This window comes from Protopterus annectens, chromosome 13.part0, assembly GCF_019279795.1.
Source record: "Protopterus annectens isolate FY-2018-M chromosome 13.part0, PAN1.0, whole genome shotgun sequence".
Lineage (NCBI taxonomy): Eukaryota > Metazoa > Chordata > Ceratodontiformes > Protopteridae > Protopterus > Protopterus annectens.
In genome coordinates, this window is record NC_056747.1 from 913,340,232 (window position 1) to 913,354,218 (window position 13,987).

Sequence of the window (13,987 nt, forward strand, 5' to 3'; positions counted from 1 at the left end):
TGCTGGAACAGGACTCACTTTTGAGATTTTTTTATTAGTTAATTTGTTTAAATCAGTTTGCTCTTGTTTGCTATATAAGCACTGCATTTGCGTGGGTTTGCACTTGTTTGCACATCTCATACTGCCAAGCAGTGGTGGGCACCATTGGTGGTTATAGATGCAAACACTTCTACCTGCAAAATGTCCCTTATGCTCTATTGTGAGTTCTCGCAATTGTCCCTCACTGACAGGTGATACATTCTGTGAAGCTTCTGAGGTACTAACACAGATTCTACCCACTAGCTCTTGGTATTTTTGTTCACTTCTCCTGTCCTCTACTTTACTTGGTCACTCCTGTCCTCTCCCTGTTTACTGACCACATCAACTTACCAAGCATTATGGATGGACAATTTTCCACAGTTTCTCTAGCCAGCCAGGTCGACATGGGCATCCTGAGAAAATGTTGCCTCATGTACACTGACAACCCACTTCTTCTAGTCCACACAAATTCATTATGTGAGAGATGCATCTACTTCAATAACCTAGAATCCAGAGTCTCTTGCTCACCAGTCAGTTCTTCTGATACTAAGCAGATTGTCAGCATGCATACCTCACCTCCTGCACATACCAAACTAAAAACATATAAACCTACATATACTGAGGTCCTTACCAGGAGCTTACCTAAACATCAAAGACCTCCTGAACGCAAACACAAGCACAATTCACATAATACATCCTCTGCAGAACATAGTACACATAATATATCACACACCAGAATCTCACAATTCAAGCCCCTAAAGCATAAAACAAAAGCAAACATCTTAGTCATAGGCGACTCAGTTGTGAGACACATAGATGTCCCTTTCACCAGAGTGGATAAGGAAAATGTCACAGTCTGCTTTCGGTCAGGTGCCAGGATCCAGATCACACACGCACTCAAGCCTCTCAACAACAGACACTGTTATGACTCTGTCATAGTCCATGTTGGAGTGAATGACTTGAGACATACCTCACTGTACTATATGAAGAGAGACATGACTGAGCTCTCTGAGTATGTGTCTCAGACACGTATGTCCCTAACCTTAAGCAGCATTTTACCTTTGCATAGGATGATACCTCAATACAAACAAAAAATGATTGACTTCAACAATTGTCTTAGTTTCTAGTGTCATTCAAAGGAGATCCAGTATCTGTCAGCCTGATGTGACATGGTCAACAGACGTTGATGCTTTGCCAGAGATGGTCTTCATCTGTCACCTCTGGGATTTTGGTTACTGGCTACGTCTCTTGCCATCTCCAGTGTGCCTTTGTAGGAAATGTCACAAGAACAAATTTCCTGATGTAAAATACCCTCTAAAAACAACCTCAAGGTTATGCTGCTGAATGCTAGGAGTCTAAACTAGAAACTGCACTCAGTGGGAGCAGTCCTCACCTTGAAAGATGCTGACATTTGTGCAGTAACTGAGACCTGGTTTAAGGCTGTAGAGAGTACCCCAGCTATTCCAGATTACATTTCCTTCCACACGTTCAGACCACAAACTGAAGGTGTGAGAACTAATGGAGGTGGTGTATCAATATTCATTAAAGATAAATGTACCCTAGATTGGTTAAATAGCACAATTACCTTGAATTACTTCAGGTACGATTGACTATAAGTAGGACCCCACTTCAGGTCATTGCCAGCTATAGAACCCCTTCCATAAATCAGGACATCCACTCAGCCTACTTGGATCTACTTGAGTCAGTCAAGATACAACCAAACATCCTGGTTTTGGGTAATTTTAATTATCCATCCATTGACTAGGTAAATGACATGTTCTAACTCACTTGCCCAAAGGTTCCTGTACCTTGTTAACTACAATGACCAACAGCAGCAGGTTAACACACCCACAAGGGGCTTAAGCATCCTGGATATGGTGTTCACCAACATGGGGGACTGTTGCACCACCCTCAGTGTGTGGCCATCCCTCTTTAAATCTGACTACAAATCAGTCTCACTAGAAGTAACTATAACACAGGGCACCCCCCCTCCCACTTAGCAACAACTAAACTGAAAAACTTCTCCCAGGCCAACTACAACCTCCTATGTGACAACATAAATAGCTTCATAACCCCTCTCCCCACTGATGGAACAGACACCTATGCTGAGTTATACACCAATGCTTTATACAAGCACCTGTACAATTGTATTGACTCTGCCATACCTGATAGAACCAAAGCAAGATCTTCAAGGAAAAAATCTGCCTGGCAGACAACTGCCATTTACAGGCTATACAATAGGAGAAATAAATTGTTGTCTAAGAGTAGGAAGGAATTGTCTCAGAACTGGAAACAATCCCTCCTTAACTTAAATGAGCAAATAAGACTCCCAGTGAAGTCTTCCAAAGCTAACTATGAATCCAAATTACCTTTCCTAACTAAGGATAACCACAATGAGTTCTTCAATTACATCCATAAGCTCAAAGGTAAGACCTAGATCTGCACTAAACTTGTAGTTAATGGTACTACGTATACAGAACCTGTGGCTATAGCAAACCTGCTGGCTGATAGGTTCAGTGAAAACTCCACTCTCCTGTCCCCACTACATATACCGCAAAGCATCCCTAACACCTGTCCTCCACCTAGTGTCTCCAAGGAGCAGGTCTTAAACACCTTCTCCGAAGCTAAAAACACAGCCTCTATGGGATCAGACAACATCCCAGGCTGTGTTCTACATGGGTTAAAACAGGAATTAGCATCACCATTGGCCACGCTTTTCAATCACAGCCTAAGCACTGGCTTTGTCCCAGTGGAATGGAAAACAGCTACCATCATCCCTTTGCACAAAGGAGGTGCATCCATGGACCCCAGGAACCGATGACCCATTAGCCTGACCAGCCTTATCTGCAAGTCTGTGTAACAAACCATCATGGACCTTGTTAATAAAGATATAGGAAATCTCCAATTGCTCAACCCCCACCCAGATTGGCTTTGTCAAGGAAAGATCATGCCTGTAAAACTTGGTGGACTTCTCCGAGATAGTCACCAAAGCCCTAGACAAGGGCAAATCTGTGCATACAGCCTATCTAGACTTAGCCAAGGCCATTGACACAATCTCCCACTCACACATCATTAATAATCTCACTCAGCTGGGTATCAACCCATATACTGCCAGGTGGTTGTAAGCTGGCTCACTGATAGAACACATACAGTCAAAATAGTGGACTCCACCTCCTCCAGCAGATCCGTAACCAGTGGTATTCCACAGGTGTTGGTTCTGGGCCCCTATAGTTTGGGATCTACTTCTCTAAAATACAGGCTAAAACTAAATGACTGTGGCTGATAAAGTTTGCTGATGACTGCAAACTGGGAGCGATCACTGAAACCCCTAGCTATGTCAACATCCTGCAAGAATGTCTTAGGCAGACTAATGACGCATGCCAATGTCTTGGTCTTAAACTTAATGCAAAAAAATGCACTATCATCTCCACTGGCAAGAGTGATGTTTCTGAAAACTACCACATCAATAGCAATACCCTAAGTACACAGTCAGTGGTGAGAGATCTGGGCATGCAAGTCCACAGCAATCTTAACTTTGATCACCATGTCTCCACAGTGGTAAGAAGGGCATTTTATATTACTCATCTCATTACCTCCAGGAAAAAAAGAGGTTATAACCCCCTGTACTCCTCCCTCATCAGGGCAATAATAGAGTACGATGGTCCCTTTGGTATGTTCCTTTCCAAACCCCTAAAGCAATTGGAGAGACCACAAAGGTTCCTTACAAAGAAAATTCAGGGTCTTCAAGATCTGTCTTATGCAGACAGACTGAAATGATTGTCACTTTAGTCTATGTCATACAGACTGCGACCTGTGCCTTGTATATAGAGCAATCCCTGACCCAGCTTTAATGGAAATGCTGCACATTTGCAAGTCAAATTGTACACTGGTCACTCGCTCAAAGGACCTTAACCTGGTACGGGGCATCAACAGAACTCATTGGAGAGACAGATTTGTCTCACAGAGGTTGCTCTACCTTTGGAACTAGCTTCCTATTTGTGTTAAACAAAGCCCCTTATTGGCCCTATTTAAGCGTAATTTAGATGACTGGATGGGTAACCAGAAATTCACCCCAGGGGTTATGCTTGTGTCCCTCTTGGACATGTGCAATAGATGCTGATTTTAGTGTCTGCTTGAACCAGACACCCTTGCAACACTCGTTGAACCTGGCTAGACTTGTAAGGGTCCTGGGGCCATTAGCCTAGTAACCTCATATGAGCCTGTGATCCTATACCAATGAAGGGCTACCTTCAAGGACAGCATGGAAGAGGACCAACCTCCTCCATCATTCAGTGGACAAATACCAGTATACCCAACACAGACAGGCAGCCTCCAACCACTTCCTGTATTTCTCATCTAGCACTGCCTCCTGTTGCCATACATTGTATCCTACTGACTAAGGCTTTATGAGTGAGAGCATGTGTACTGCAATGCATGTTCAAATTTTCGTAGCAACTGCCTATGGAGGTGAGAGGAAGACTTTGCCAACCGGCGAGCATAACCAGTAAGTCCCCCCATACCCACGCACATGGAACAGTCCACCTGATAAACAAGAAACAAATCTGCTGTGTGTTGCTGGCCACATAGGAGCTGATTTCACTCCCATTAAACATTCTGCATGATACTATCATGGTCACAACTCAGCACAAAGTATGTTTCCTTAGCTACTACAGCTAATCATTGCAGATCATTTGTGCCATGTCCACTTACTAATTTTAATTCCATACTTTCTCTTCTCATCCTTTTTCATCTCTCTACTCTGTCTCACTCAAATGTACATAAACATTGCTTGCTCCTCATTCACCACACCAGTCTTTAATCATCTTTATTACTCTTCTTTAGATTGTCACCAGACGTGTGATGTCCACTTCTTTAATCCCACAATCAGGCATTTTCTTCTTTGCACCCAACTTGTTAAATCATTCATCCTGCACAAAGGACAGCCAGCCAGACCCATTGATTCCATGACATGGGCATGACCCCATGGGCTATTTATCCCCTTCTCAGGGAGAGATCAGAGATTCTTATAGGTACATTCATTCCTCAGAAAATATATAAGTCATATGTTAAGGAGTAGGTTGTCCTACATTCATGTAGCATCCTCTCCCAAGTACCTTACCTCTCCCAGCAGCAGCTACTGATTCTCATATATGCCAATGCTCTAGGAGGTCCCATATGTGTTGTTGCACACATGTGCACAACGTCCTGGCTTATTTGCAGTACATGGACACACTGATCTGATGACTGCATCCTGTAATCTCTCAGTACTTGCCCTGGCCATGTGATATAAAGAATAGGTGGGTGTGATTAACCAAAGCGAACTCGCTCTTCCTGGAATGAGGGAGTCATATGACCCACTCAGTCCTACCCACACCACAGTCCTACTAGCACAGAAGCCACTAGTCAGACTTGAAACATTTGTATTATAGTCAGGGCTTTATCCGTTTATACCACACAGTAGGGGAAGTTACCCTTTTTTAAGAACAATGCTGGTTGTATACATTATACTCAAGATGGAATTTCATAAGTCAGCTGTGAAAAGGTAATGTAACCATAGGTCTCAACCTCTTAGAGAAGGAAATCTGGATAAAGCCATAAAGCCATAAATCTATAAATAATGTGGGGGAGGGGGACAAAGGACCCAAAATAGGGATACTGTTTAAATAATGCTCTTACAAACTTAGAAAGTTGATAGAGTATCAGGTTTTGCATTAGCATGAATTTTCTAAAGAGTATAAAGTCTGAATCTGAAATGTCTGTCATTATTTTCTGACTTCAGTCCTAAAAGATTTGGCAATGATTTAACAGAAAAAACACAATTTTATGAGTAACAGGCTAAAAATATAAGGCAAAAATCTGGACATTCTACAAACATCTATACAGTTGTACGGTATCAGTGCAACCTTTTTCCATCTTCGTTTGTTTTCTGAAGAACAGCTACTGCCATCCATCTTAGAGTATATGAGTTTACGTTCCTAATGCTCATCACCCATGTACTCATCTTCATCTGTTTCAGATACCTTCTGCTTACCAGTTTACTCTGGTATCAATGGCTTCATTGTGCAAGTTCATGGAAATGAAAACATATTGTCAAAATATGGGCCATGACATATGGCTGACATTGGAATTGAAAACATATTGTCAAAATATGGGCCATGACATATGGCTGACATTGGATACTCACTCCCACCCCCTTCTGCATCATGCTGGGGAGGGGAGCAATGCCCCTCTGGCTTTGATCATTTTCATCCAGATTAATATCTCATACAAAGACTCGTATGGAAACCTTAGTGAAACCCCAAATTCCACTATGATATAACTGATGAAGGCAATTAAAACATTTTCTAACAATGGTCATTCTGGCATCTTTCCCATCGTTTTTAAGTACATGATTTTTCTCCCGTTCACTGCTGGACACGTTACTTCAATCAGCTTTTTAAATGATTATATAAACAGGCACTTGGGGGTAGATATCTTCTAAAACTACTGGTAGTCCAAACATCTTTTTAACCACAACAACAGTCAAAAAAACTTAATTTCATCTGAAGATAGTGCTCATTGACTTTTGACTCTGTACCTTGTGCATTTGAGAAACAGCATTTTACCTCATTTATTTTATTTATTTATTTTTATTTTACATTTGTTGACCGGGATAGTCCGACTGGATGCATGTCCATTTTCAGTGGAGACCCGGGGAGAAAAGCTCCAAGGGAAAGCAGATACAGCATTACATAATACCAGCATTACATATTACAAACAGACTATTTACAGAGATTACATAAGTAAGCAAGTTAAACAAGTTCCACAGGTTAGAGTTAATCCTGAGCGCAAGTCAGGATTAAATTAAATTACACAGTAAACTGGTTAACAGATTTTTACACATTCTAGAGAGAGTTAGCCAGGCGTGATACATTGACATAGCCAGTTAAGTGACAAATGTTGTTTGAGTCTAGTTTTAAATTGACCTAAGGTGGAAAGTAAGGTAATATCAGCTGGAAGAGAGTTCCAGGATCTACTTACAGAGTTTGCAAAAAGAGAGTCACCGGCTGTGTTATTAATTTTGCTAGTCTGAATTAGTAGTTTGTTAGAGGATCGAAGTGGTCTAGGATTGTTATAGGGGGTGATAATATTTTTAAGTGCAGGAGTATTGTCCAGATTACAGAGGATTTTATAGGCCATAATCAGTTGGTTATACTGGATTAGGCTAGGTAGTTCAAGCCACCCAAGCTGATTTAGATTGATTCAGTGATTGTCAAAGGAAAAAACTTCAAAGACCAATACAAGTAAGGTTCAGTTAAGGCACTTTAATTTACTTGCAGCAAGGAGACAAAAACATGCAAATACAAGGATTTGTCTAACTACTAACAGGAATTATGTTCATTCTTATACTGTTTTACAAGACATGGCCTTCTAAGCTTACGTAATCAAACACAACTTTAAGTATTGTACTATAGCAGGTGTTACTTCAGATTTTCTGCTGACATGACTAGATTTGTGTGAAACTTTTCAGAAAAACAACCTGGCCTTGGTGACTATTAATCCGTTTACAAGCGTCTATTGTACACTGTTACTTTTCAAGGTACTTTTCTAATACAGATACAAGCAAATGCTAATTGCAGTTCATATTTTCAAGCAGGCTTTGTCCTAATTATCTGTTACTTCTACAGATGTGTATGTTCTCATAGCACATCGGAACTTCTTGTCTGAGTTTCATATAAGCAGTATTGTTCTATTCATTATTTTCCTAACGCAAGCAGAAATCATCTGCTTCTCAGTAAATTTCCAAGGCACAAGCAAGATTTAGCTGACAATACAAGGTCAGAAAGCAACTGCAGTTTGCACAGATTTATGCAGTATGAAATAGAATAAATGTGTTAACTCTTTTAGGCTCTGAATGCACTAAGCATATTACTAATACACACATTAATACATATTTTTCTAACATTTCCCCCCTATTAATACTTTTATTCTGCTTTCAAAATAAGCATAAACAGTGTGTTTTCTTCTCCTAACCTCTTCCACTCAGGATTTTCAGTTAAGACAGTCATTCAGTTTAAACTTATGAAAGCATTTTCAGTCTTTTAACAGTTCTTCAAACGCAGTACTTTGATATAAGGTTTCAGAAACAACATGTTTATAAGGTCTTTAATCAGTCTTTTCATGCAGGGGATACCACAACAAGCACCTACTCCCAATAGGAGCATACCTACACAAATGGCAATCAGGATATTCATTAGGATGGTACCCCACCCCCCAAACCATTTCTGCAAAAAGTCCGTCAGTGGGTTTGGGCCTGGTTTGGTCATGGCCGACACTTGCTGAATCACCTCAAGATGATTGTCTATCTCGTGTTTATGGTCAGGAATATACGAACAGCATTCTTCTTGGATTAAAGCACACGTACCACCTCTTGCCGCTAGGGTGAAGTCGAGAGCCATGCGGTTTTGGAGCACTACAGTTCTCATAGCATTCAGTTCATCAGTCACCAACTTGAGAGCAGAAAAAGTTGCATTGCTCATTACTTCAAGAAGTTTTGACAGTTTTCTCAGCTCCCAGATCGATTTCACTGCTCCATATGCTGGTAATATGCCTGCCCACGATATAACGCTATTACTCAAGTCCATGTGTGTCAGTCCTTTACCTAGAGAGTGATCGTCTTTCCAACATGCATCGAATTGTCCCACTGGATTTACAGGTTTCTTGATGAGTTCTCGGACATTTCGAATTTTCCCATGAGGTAAAACTGCAGTGTGTCGTATGGCCGGAACCAGGTAACCCAAAAAACAACTGCCAGACCAATTCTCAGGTAACCATTTGTATGCCTTTCTGCCACACACAAAATAACAATCCTCTACTTTAGTAGTAACCTTGCTATGAATATACACTCGCCCTGCATGAAACATTTTTCTATCAATTATAGACAGCTGTTTATAAAGAACAGAATTATGTTTTACTTCATCGAGTGTTTTATGCATCAATACAAGAAATGAATCATAGTTTGTATTACAATAAAGATCTACTTTGTTTCCTTTAGTATAACATCTATAAGGAACAGTCACATTGCAATTGCTCCAACCCACCTGAACAGTATCATTTTTATAAAAACACACAGTTCCCTTTTGTGGAACAGACAAGTGCAATGCTATTTTATCTTACACTGTAATGGTTGAGGTATCATAAATCAAGTTCTCCCAGGTCTCATTGACCTCTAGGGGGACTGTAGTCATTAATAACCCCCCGTATGCTGTCGGCAAAGCTGTGCAAATCCAGCAATTCGAAACATTGAAAGTCTCGGCATACACATATTCAATTGCCTGGTAAGTGTTAAAATTTGGATGCCAGTTTATGAGCAACGCTTCACGTTTATTCAGTTCAGTCTGTGTGGCTGGGAAAAGGAAAGGCCACAGCAAAAAAAATGATTGTCACTAGTACAGTTAAAAGGATGATTATGCAATACTTCTGAGGAAAGGGTTGTTCTGCATTCCTGTTTCTTCTAGACTCTATCATTTTTACTCTTGGCATGTAACAAGATTTTTGTCCAGTTCAAAGTTTTTAACTAACTTACAGTGCATCAGGTAGATCCAAGAGGCATGCTCCATGATTTTAACTGCAGTGGGTGTTGACAAAAGCACTTGATATGGACCTTCCCACTTTGGAGACGTCCAGTTCTTTCTCTTGACTACCTTCAGCCAGATCCACGCTCCAGGGAGCACTGCCACTTCCGACGGTCTGGTTCGTTCTTTATCTGAAACAGAATTTAACTGCAACAAACGTTTAGAATTTAATAACTTACACATATACTCTGCTAATGTACTGTCAGCTTCCTGGTCCGCGGGCATGAGAGATTTCCACTGAGGTATATAGTAAGCCCTTTCAAAGAGCTTTTCAAAAGGAGTCAATCCTTTTGTATTAGGAACAGTTCTCATGCTCAGCAGTGCCAGGGGCAGACAGTACACCCAGTTTCTCTGTGTTTCTGATATTAACTTTCTTAGCTTACTCTTTAAAATCCCATCATGCCTCTCTGCTAGCCCTGCTGAGTGCGGGTGATACGCACAATAATTCTTTAAAGAAATGCCGAAAAATTTACTTAGCTGTTGTATGATCTGATTTACGAAGTGCGTGCCATTGTCACTGTAGATCCTTTCAGGAATGCCGAATCTAGGGATGATTTCTTTGACAAGGACTTTGGCCACCTTTGTAGCATCTGGATTTTTAGTCGGAAAGGCTTCCACCCATCTGGAAAACATATCTACAATGACAAGACAATACTTCTTATTTTCACATTTATTCAACTCTATGAAATCCATACAGATAGTATGAAACGGATATGGTGGTGTAGGGAAACTCCCTTGCTTGGGCTTTAACACCCCTTGTGCATGATGTTTATTACAAATGTGGCATACCACGCAGAATTTTTTAGAGTAATTTCAGAAGCCATATGTCGTGAACACTCGGTTCACCAGCTGTACCATCCCCCCTGTTGAGACATGGCTCTGCCCATGGCTCAACAAAGCTGCATATCTAAACAGATTAGATGGCAATATCGGTTTCCTTTCTTTAGAGATGTACAGCCCCTTTTCAGGAATTGCTCCTCGTTTTACCCATCTTTGTTTTTCAACTTTCGTAGTAAGTGTCTGCATTGTTTTTAACATTTCTAAGTCTAAAATCTCAGAGGGTTGTAATTCCTCACTCAAAAGAAATGCTTCTGAAGCTGCCTGCTTTGCAGCTGTATCAGCTCTCGCATTACCTTTTGAAATTCTATCCTGTTGTTTGGTATGAGCTGTGCATTTACAAATAGCTACTTTCTGAGGTAACTGAATAGATTCTAAAAGATCTAAAATAAACTGTGCATGATTAATCGGTTTGCCAGTAGATGTTATCATTCCTCGATTTTTCCACTCTTGCGCAAAAACATGTACAGTAGAAAAAGCGTACTGGCTGTCAGTAAAAATGTTTATACATTTACCCTTTGCTAAGGTACATGCCCATGTCAAGGCAATCAATTCTGCTACCTGTGCAGATAAACTGTGTGGTAAAGATTTTGCTTATATAATGTCTGTGTCAGAAACTACTGCATATCCCACCAGGTTCTGTCCTGCAAGACCCCTTTTGCATGAGCCATCCACATAATATGTCACCTCGGCATCATTCAAGGCAACATCCGTAAGATCTTTTCTAGGTAGTGTCTTTTGCTCAATCACCTGCAGGCAGCTGTGTGGTGTGCTATCTGCAGGGGTTGAGAGCAAGGTAGAAGGGTTCAAAGTTGTACATCAGTCAATTGTCATGTGAGGTTGGCTCAGCAATATAGTCATACAGGAAAGATGCCTAGCAGGGGAAAGATATGCTACCTTCTCTTGCAGTAAAATAATCGCAACTGCATGAGGCACTCTCAATATGAGAGGGTGGAACAACACTACTGAGGCCGAAGCCTGTACTGCCATTGCAGCTGCAACTACTGCTTGTACACAGTGAGGTAGAGACTGTGCCACTGGGTCCAGTTGTAATGAATAATAAGCAATAGGGCGTTGCTTGTCCCCATGCTGCTGTGTTAACACTGATGTCATATAACCTTGCTTACAATCTACAGTTTGGAAAAAAACGTTTATGATAGTTTGGTAATCCCAAAACTAATGAGGACGCTATTAACTGTTTCAGTTTACAGAAAGTAGATTCTGCTTCTGGTGTCCATTGTAACAAATCCTGTGCTGCCATAGGCTTTTTATAAATCAGGTTAGTCAGCGGTGCAGATTCCAAGGCATAGTTTGGAATCCAGCCCCGACAAAAATTAGTTGTACCCAGGAAGGACATCATTTCCTTTTTGGTAGTGGGTTTTGGTGCTTGCAAAATCGTTATTTTTCTGTCCTCATCTAATGTCCTACCCTCCTTGGATATTACATATCCTAGGTATTTAACTTGTTTTTTCCAAAGCTGCAGTTTATTTTTGTTTAATTTATGTCCTTCAGTGGCTAAAAATTGTAAAGCACTATGGTATCTTCTTTACAATCTTGCTGGGTGGGGGCTGCCAGCAGGATATCATCAACATAAAGCAAAATCTGACTACCTCTTGGTGGGGTAAATCCCACCAAGTTGCTTGCCATTTCTTGTGAGAATATTGTTGGACTTTCACAATACCCCTGTGGTAGCCGCGTATGTGTGTACCTTTTTCCCTGAAATGTGAATGCAAACCAATACTGGCTGTCAGGGTGTATCGGTATCAAGAAGAACGCATTGCTGATATCGACCACAGAAAAATACTTCTGTTGAGGTTTCAAATCATTCAACATGGTGTTTGGGTCTGGCACCGTAGGTGCCCTTGGTATTACTGCGTCATTTACAGCTTGTAAATCTTGGACCATACGCCACTCCCCATTTGCTTTCTTAACAGGAAATAAGGGTGTGTTACATGGTGAATCAGGATATTCCACCAGCACCCCTTCCTTAAGCAAAGCTGCTATAATAGGTTTGATTCCTACCTCTGCATCTTTTCTTAAGGGATACTGTCTTTTTTGTGGTCTAAACACTGACTTTGGCATAATAGTAACTGGTCCCGCTGTACGAATAAGTCCTACATCTGATTTTCCTGTTGACTAGAGAGTTTCTGGTATATTCTGTAAGGCATTCTCTTCCTCCTTCAATAGGAGAGCTAATCAGCTGTCCTTGCTAGACTGCAAGTGTACAGCTGGGTGGGTCTGAGTTATCCAATTCAACTTCTGCATTTGTATTCCCTGTACTAATAGTTCTAGCTCTGTCTGTTTCTCCCATCTCGTGACTTTTTCTCCCAAGTCTACCCATTTCACATTTTTGACCTTAGTTAAGCTAACATGTGGTAATCGATTAGATTTATAAAGTGCAAAGAACTCCTGGGGCAATGAACAGCTGACTACACTGTTCCCTTCTGTGTCTCAGTACAGATTACGCAATATCAATCTGTTTGCACGGTTTCTAAACAATTCTTGCTTATATTCCTTATCAGGTCCTGGTGTGTTACAATAATACAGAGTACAGTGCAACAAATGTTGTCTATCAATGTCAAGGGAGGGGAACTTGCTGATGGCTACGTTCATCAACTCTTCGGTCACCGCCCCTGGACCAGTCGTAACCAAGTCCTGGCTGTACCAATAATATGTTTAACCCTCTGATTGCACTGCAAAGGTATCAATTTGCCACTATGCTTCCATACCCTGCATGGTTGGAACTACTGCTATACCAAATAGCTGCATAAGGTCTCTGCCCAAGAGGTTTACTGGGCATTTTGCAGAAACAACAATTTTGTTTTTCTGGGTCAATCCTGAAACAGGATCAGTTATTACAATATCATGGGAGAGGGGCTCCCGATACAGCTGTCCATTAGCTGCTTTCACTAATATGTAATCAGGTGACTCTGAATTCTCTGGCAGTTTGGAGGGATGTACCAGGGTCCACGAGGCCCCTGAGTCACACAAAAATGTGACTTCCCTCCCTTCTACCAGGAGTGTGACTTCTGGTTTTGTGTCTGCTAAATAGAGCTCTAAGCTCAATAAAGCCAAATCCAATATTTCATTTTCTTCACTATCAGTGACTTCTTGCACTTCCTCTATGTCTTCTGTCACATTCCCTACTCCCTCTGTCACATACTCATTTGTCCTTTCTCTGCTATCCCCTTCTAGTGATTCCTGACTACCATATAGTCAGTCCTCACCCTCCTTATCTTCCGTGGTTGCCTTCTTGTTTTTCTTGCAATCCCTTGCCAAGTGTCCTTTCTTACCGCATTTAAAACATTCACCCCTTTTCTTTCACCCTTCAAAGTCCTCTGATCGTTGATCAAATTGTTTGTTTCCCTGGGCATTTCTCTTGCCCTTTTTCCTGGACTGTACTACATAAACTTCTGCTCCGTCTTCTACAGAAAATACTTGGGCTTTCTTTTTCTTTTTGCTATTAAAATGCCTTTCGGCATGTCTAGCATATTCAAGCAATGACTGTAATCTGCTTG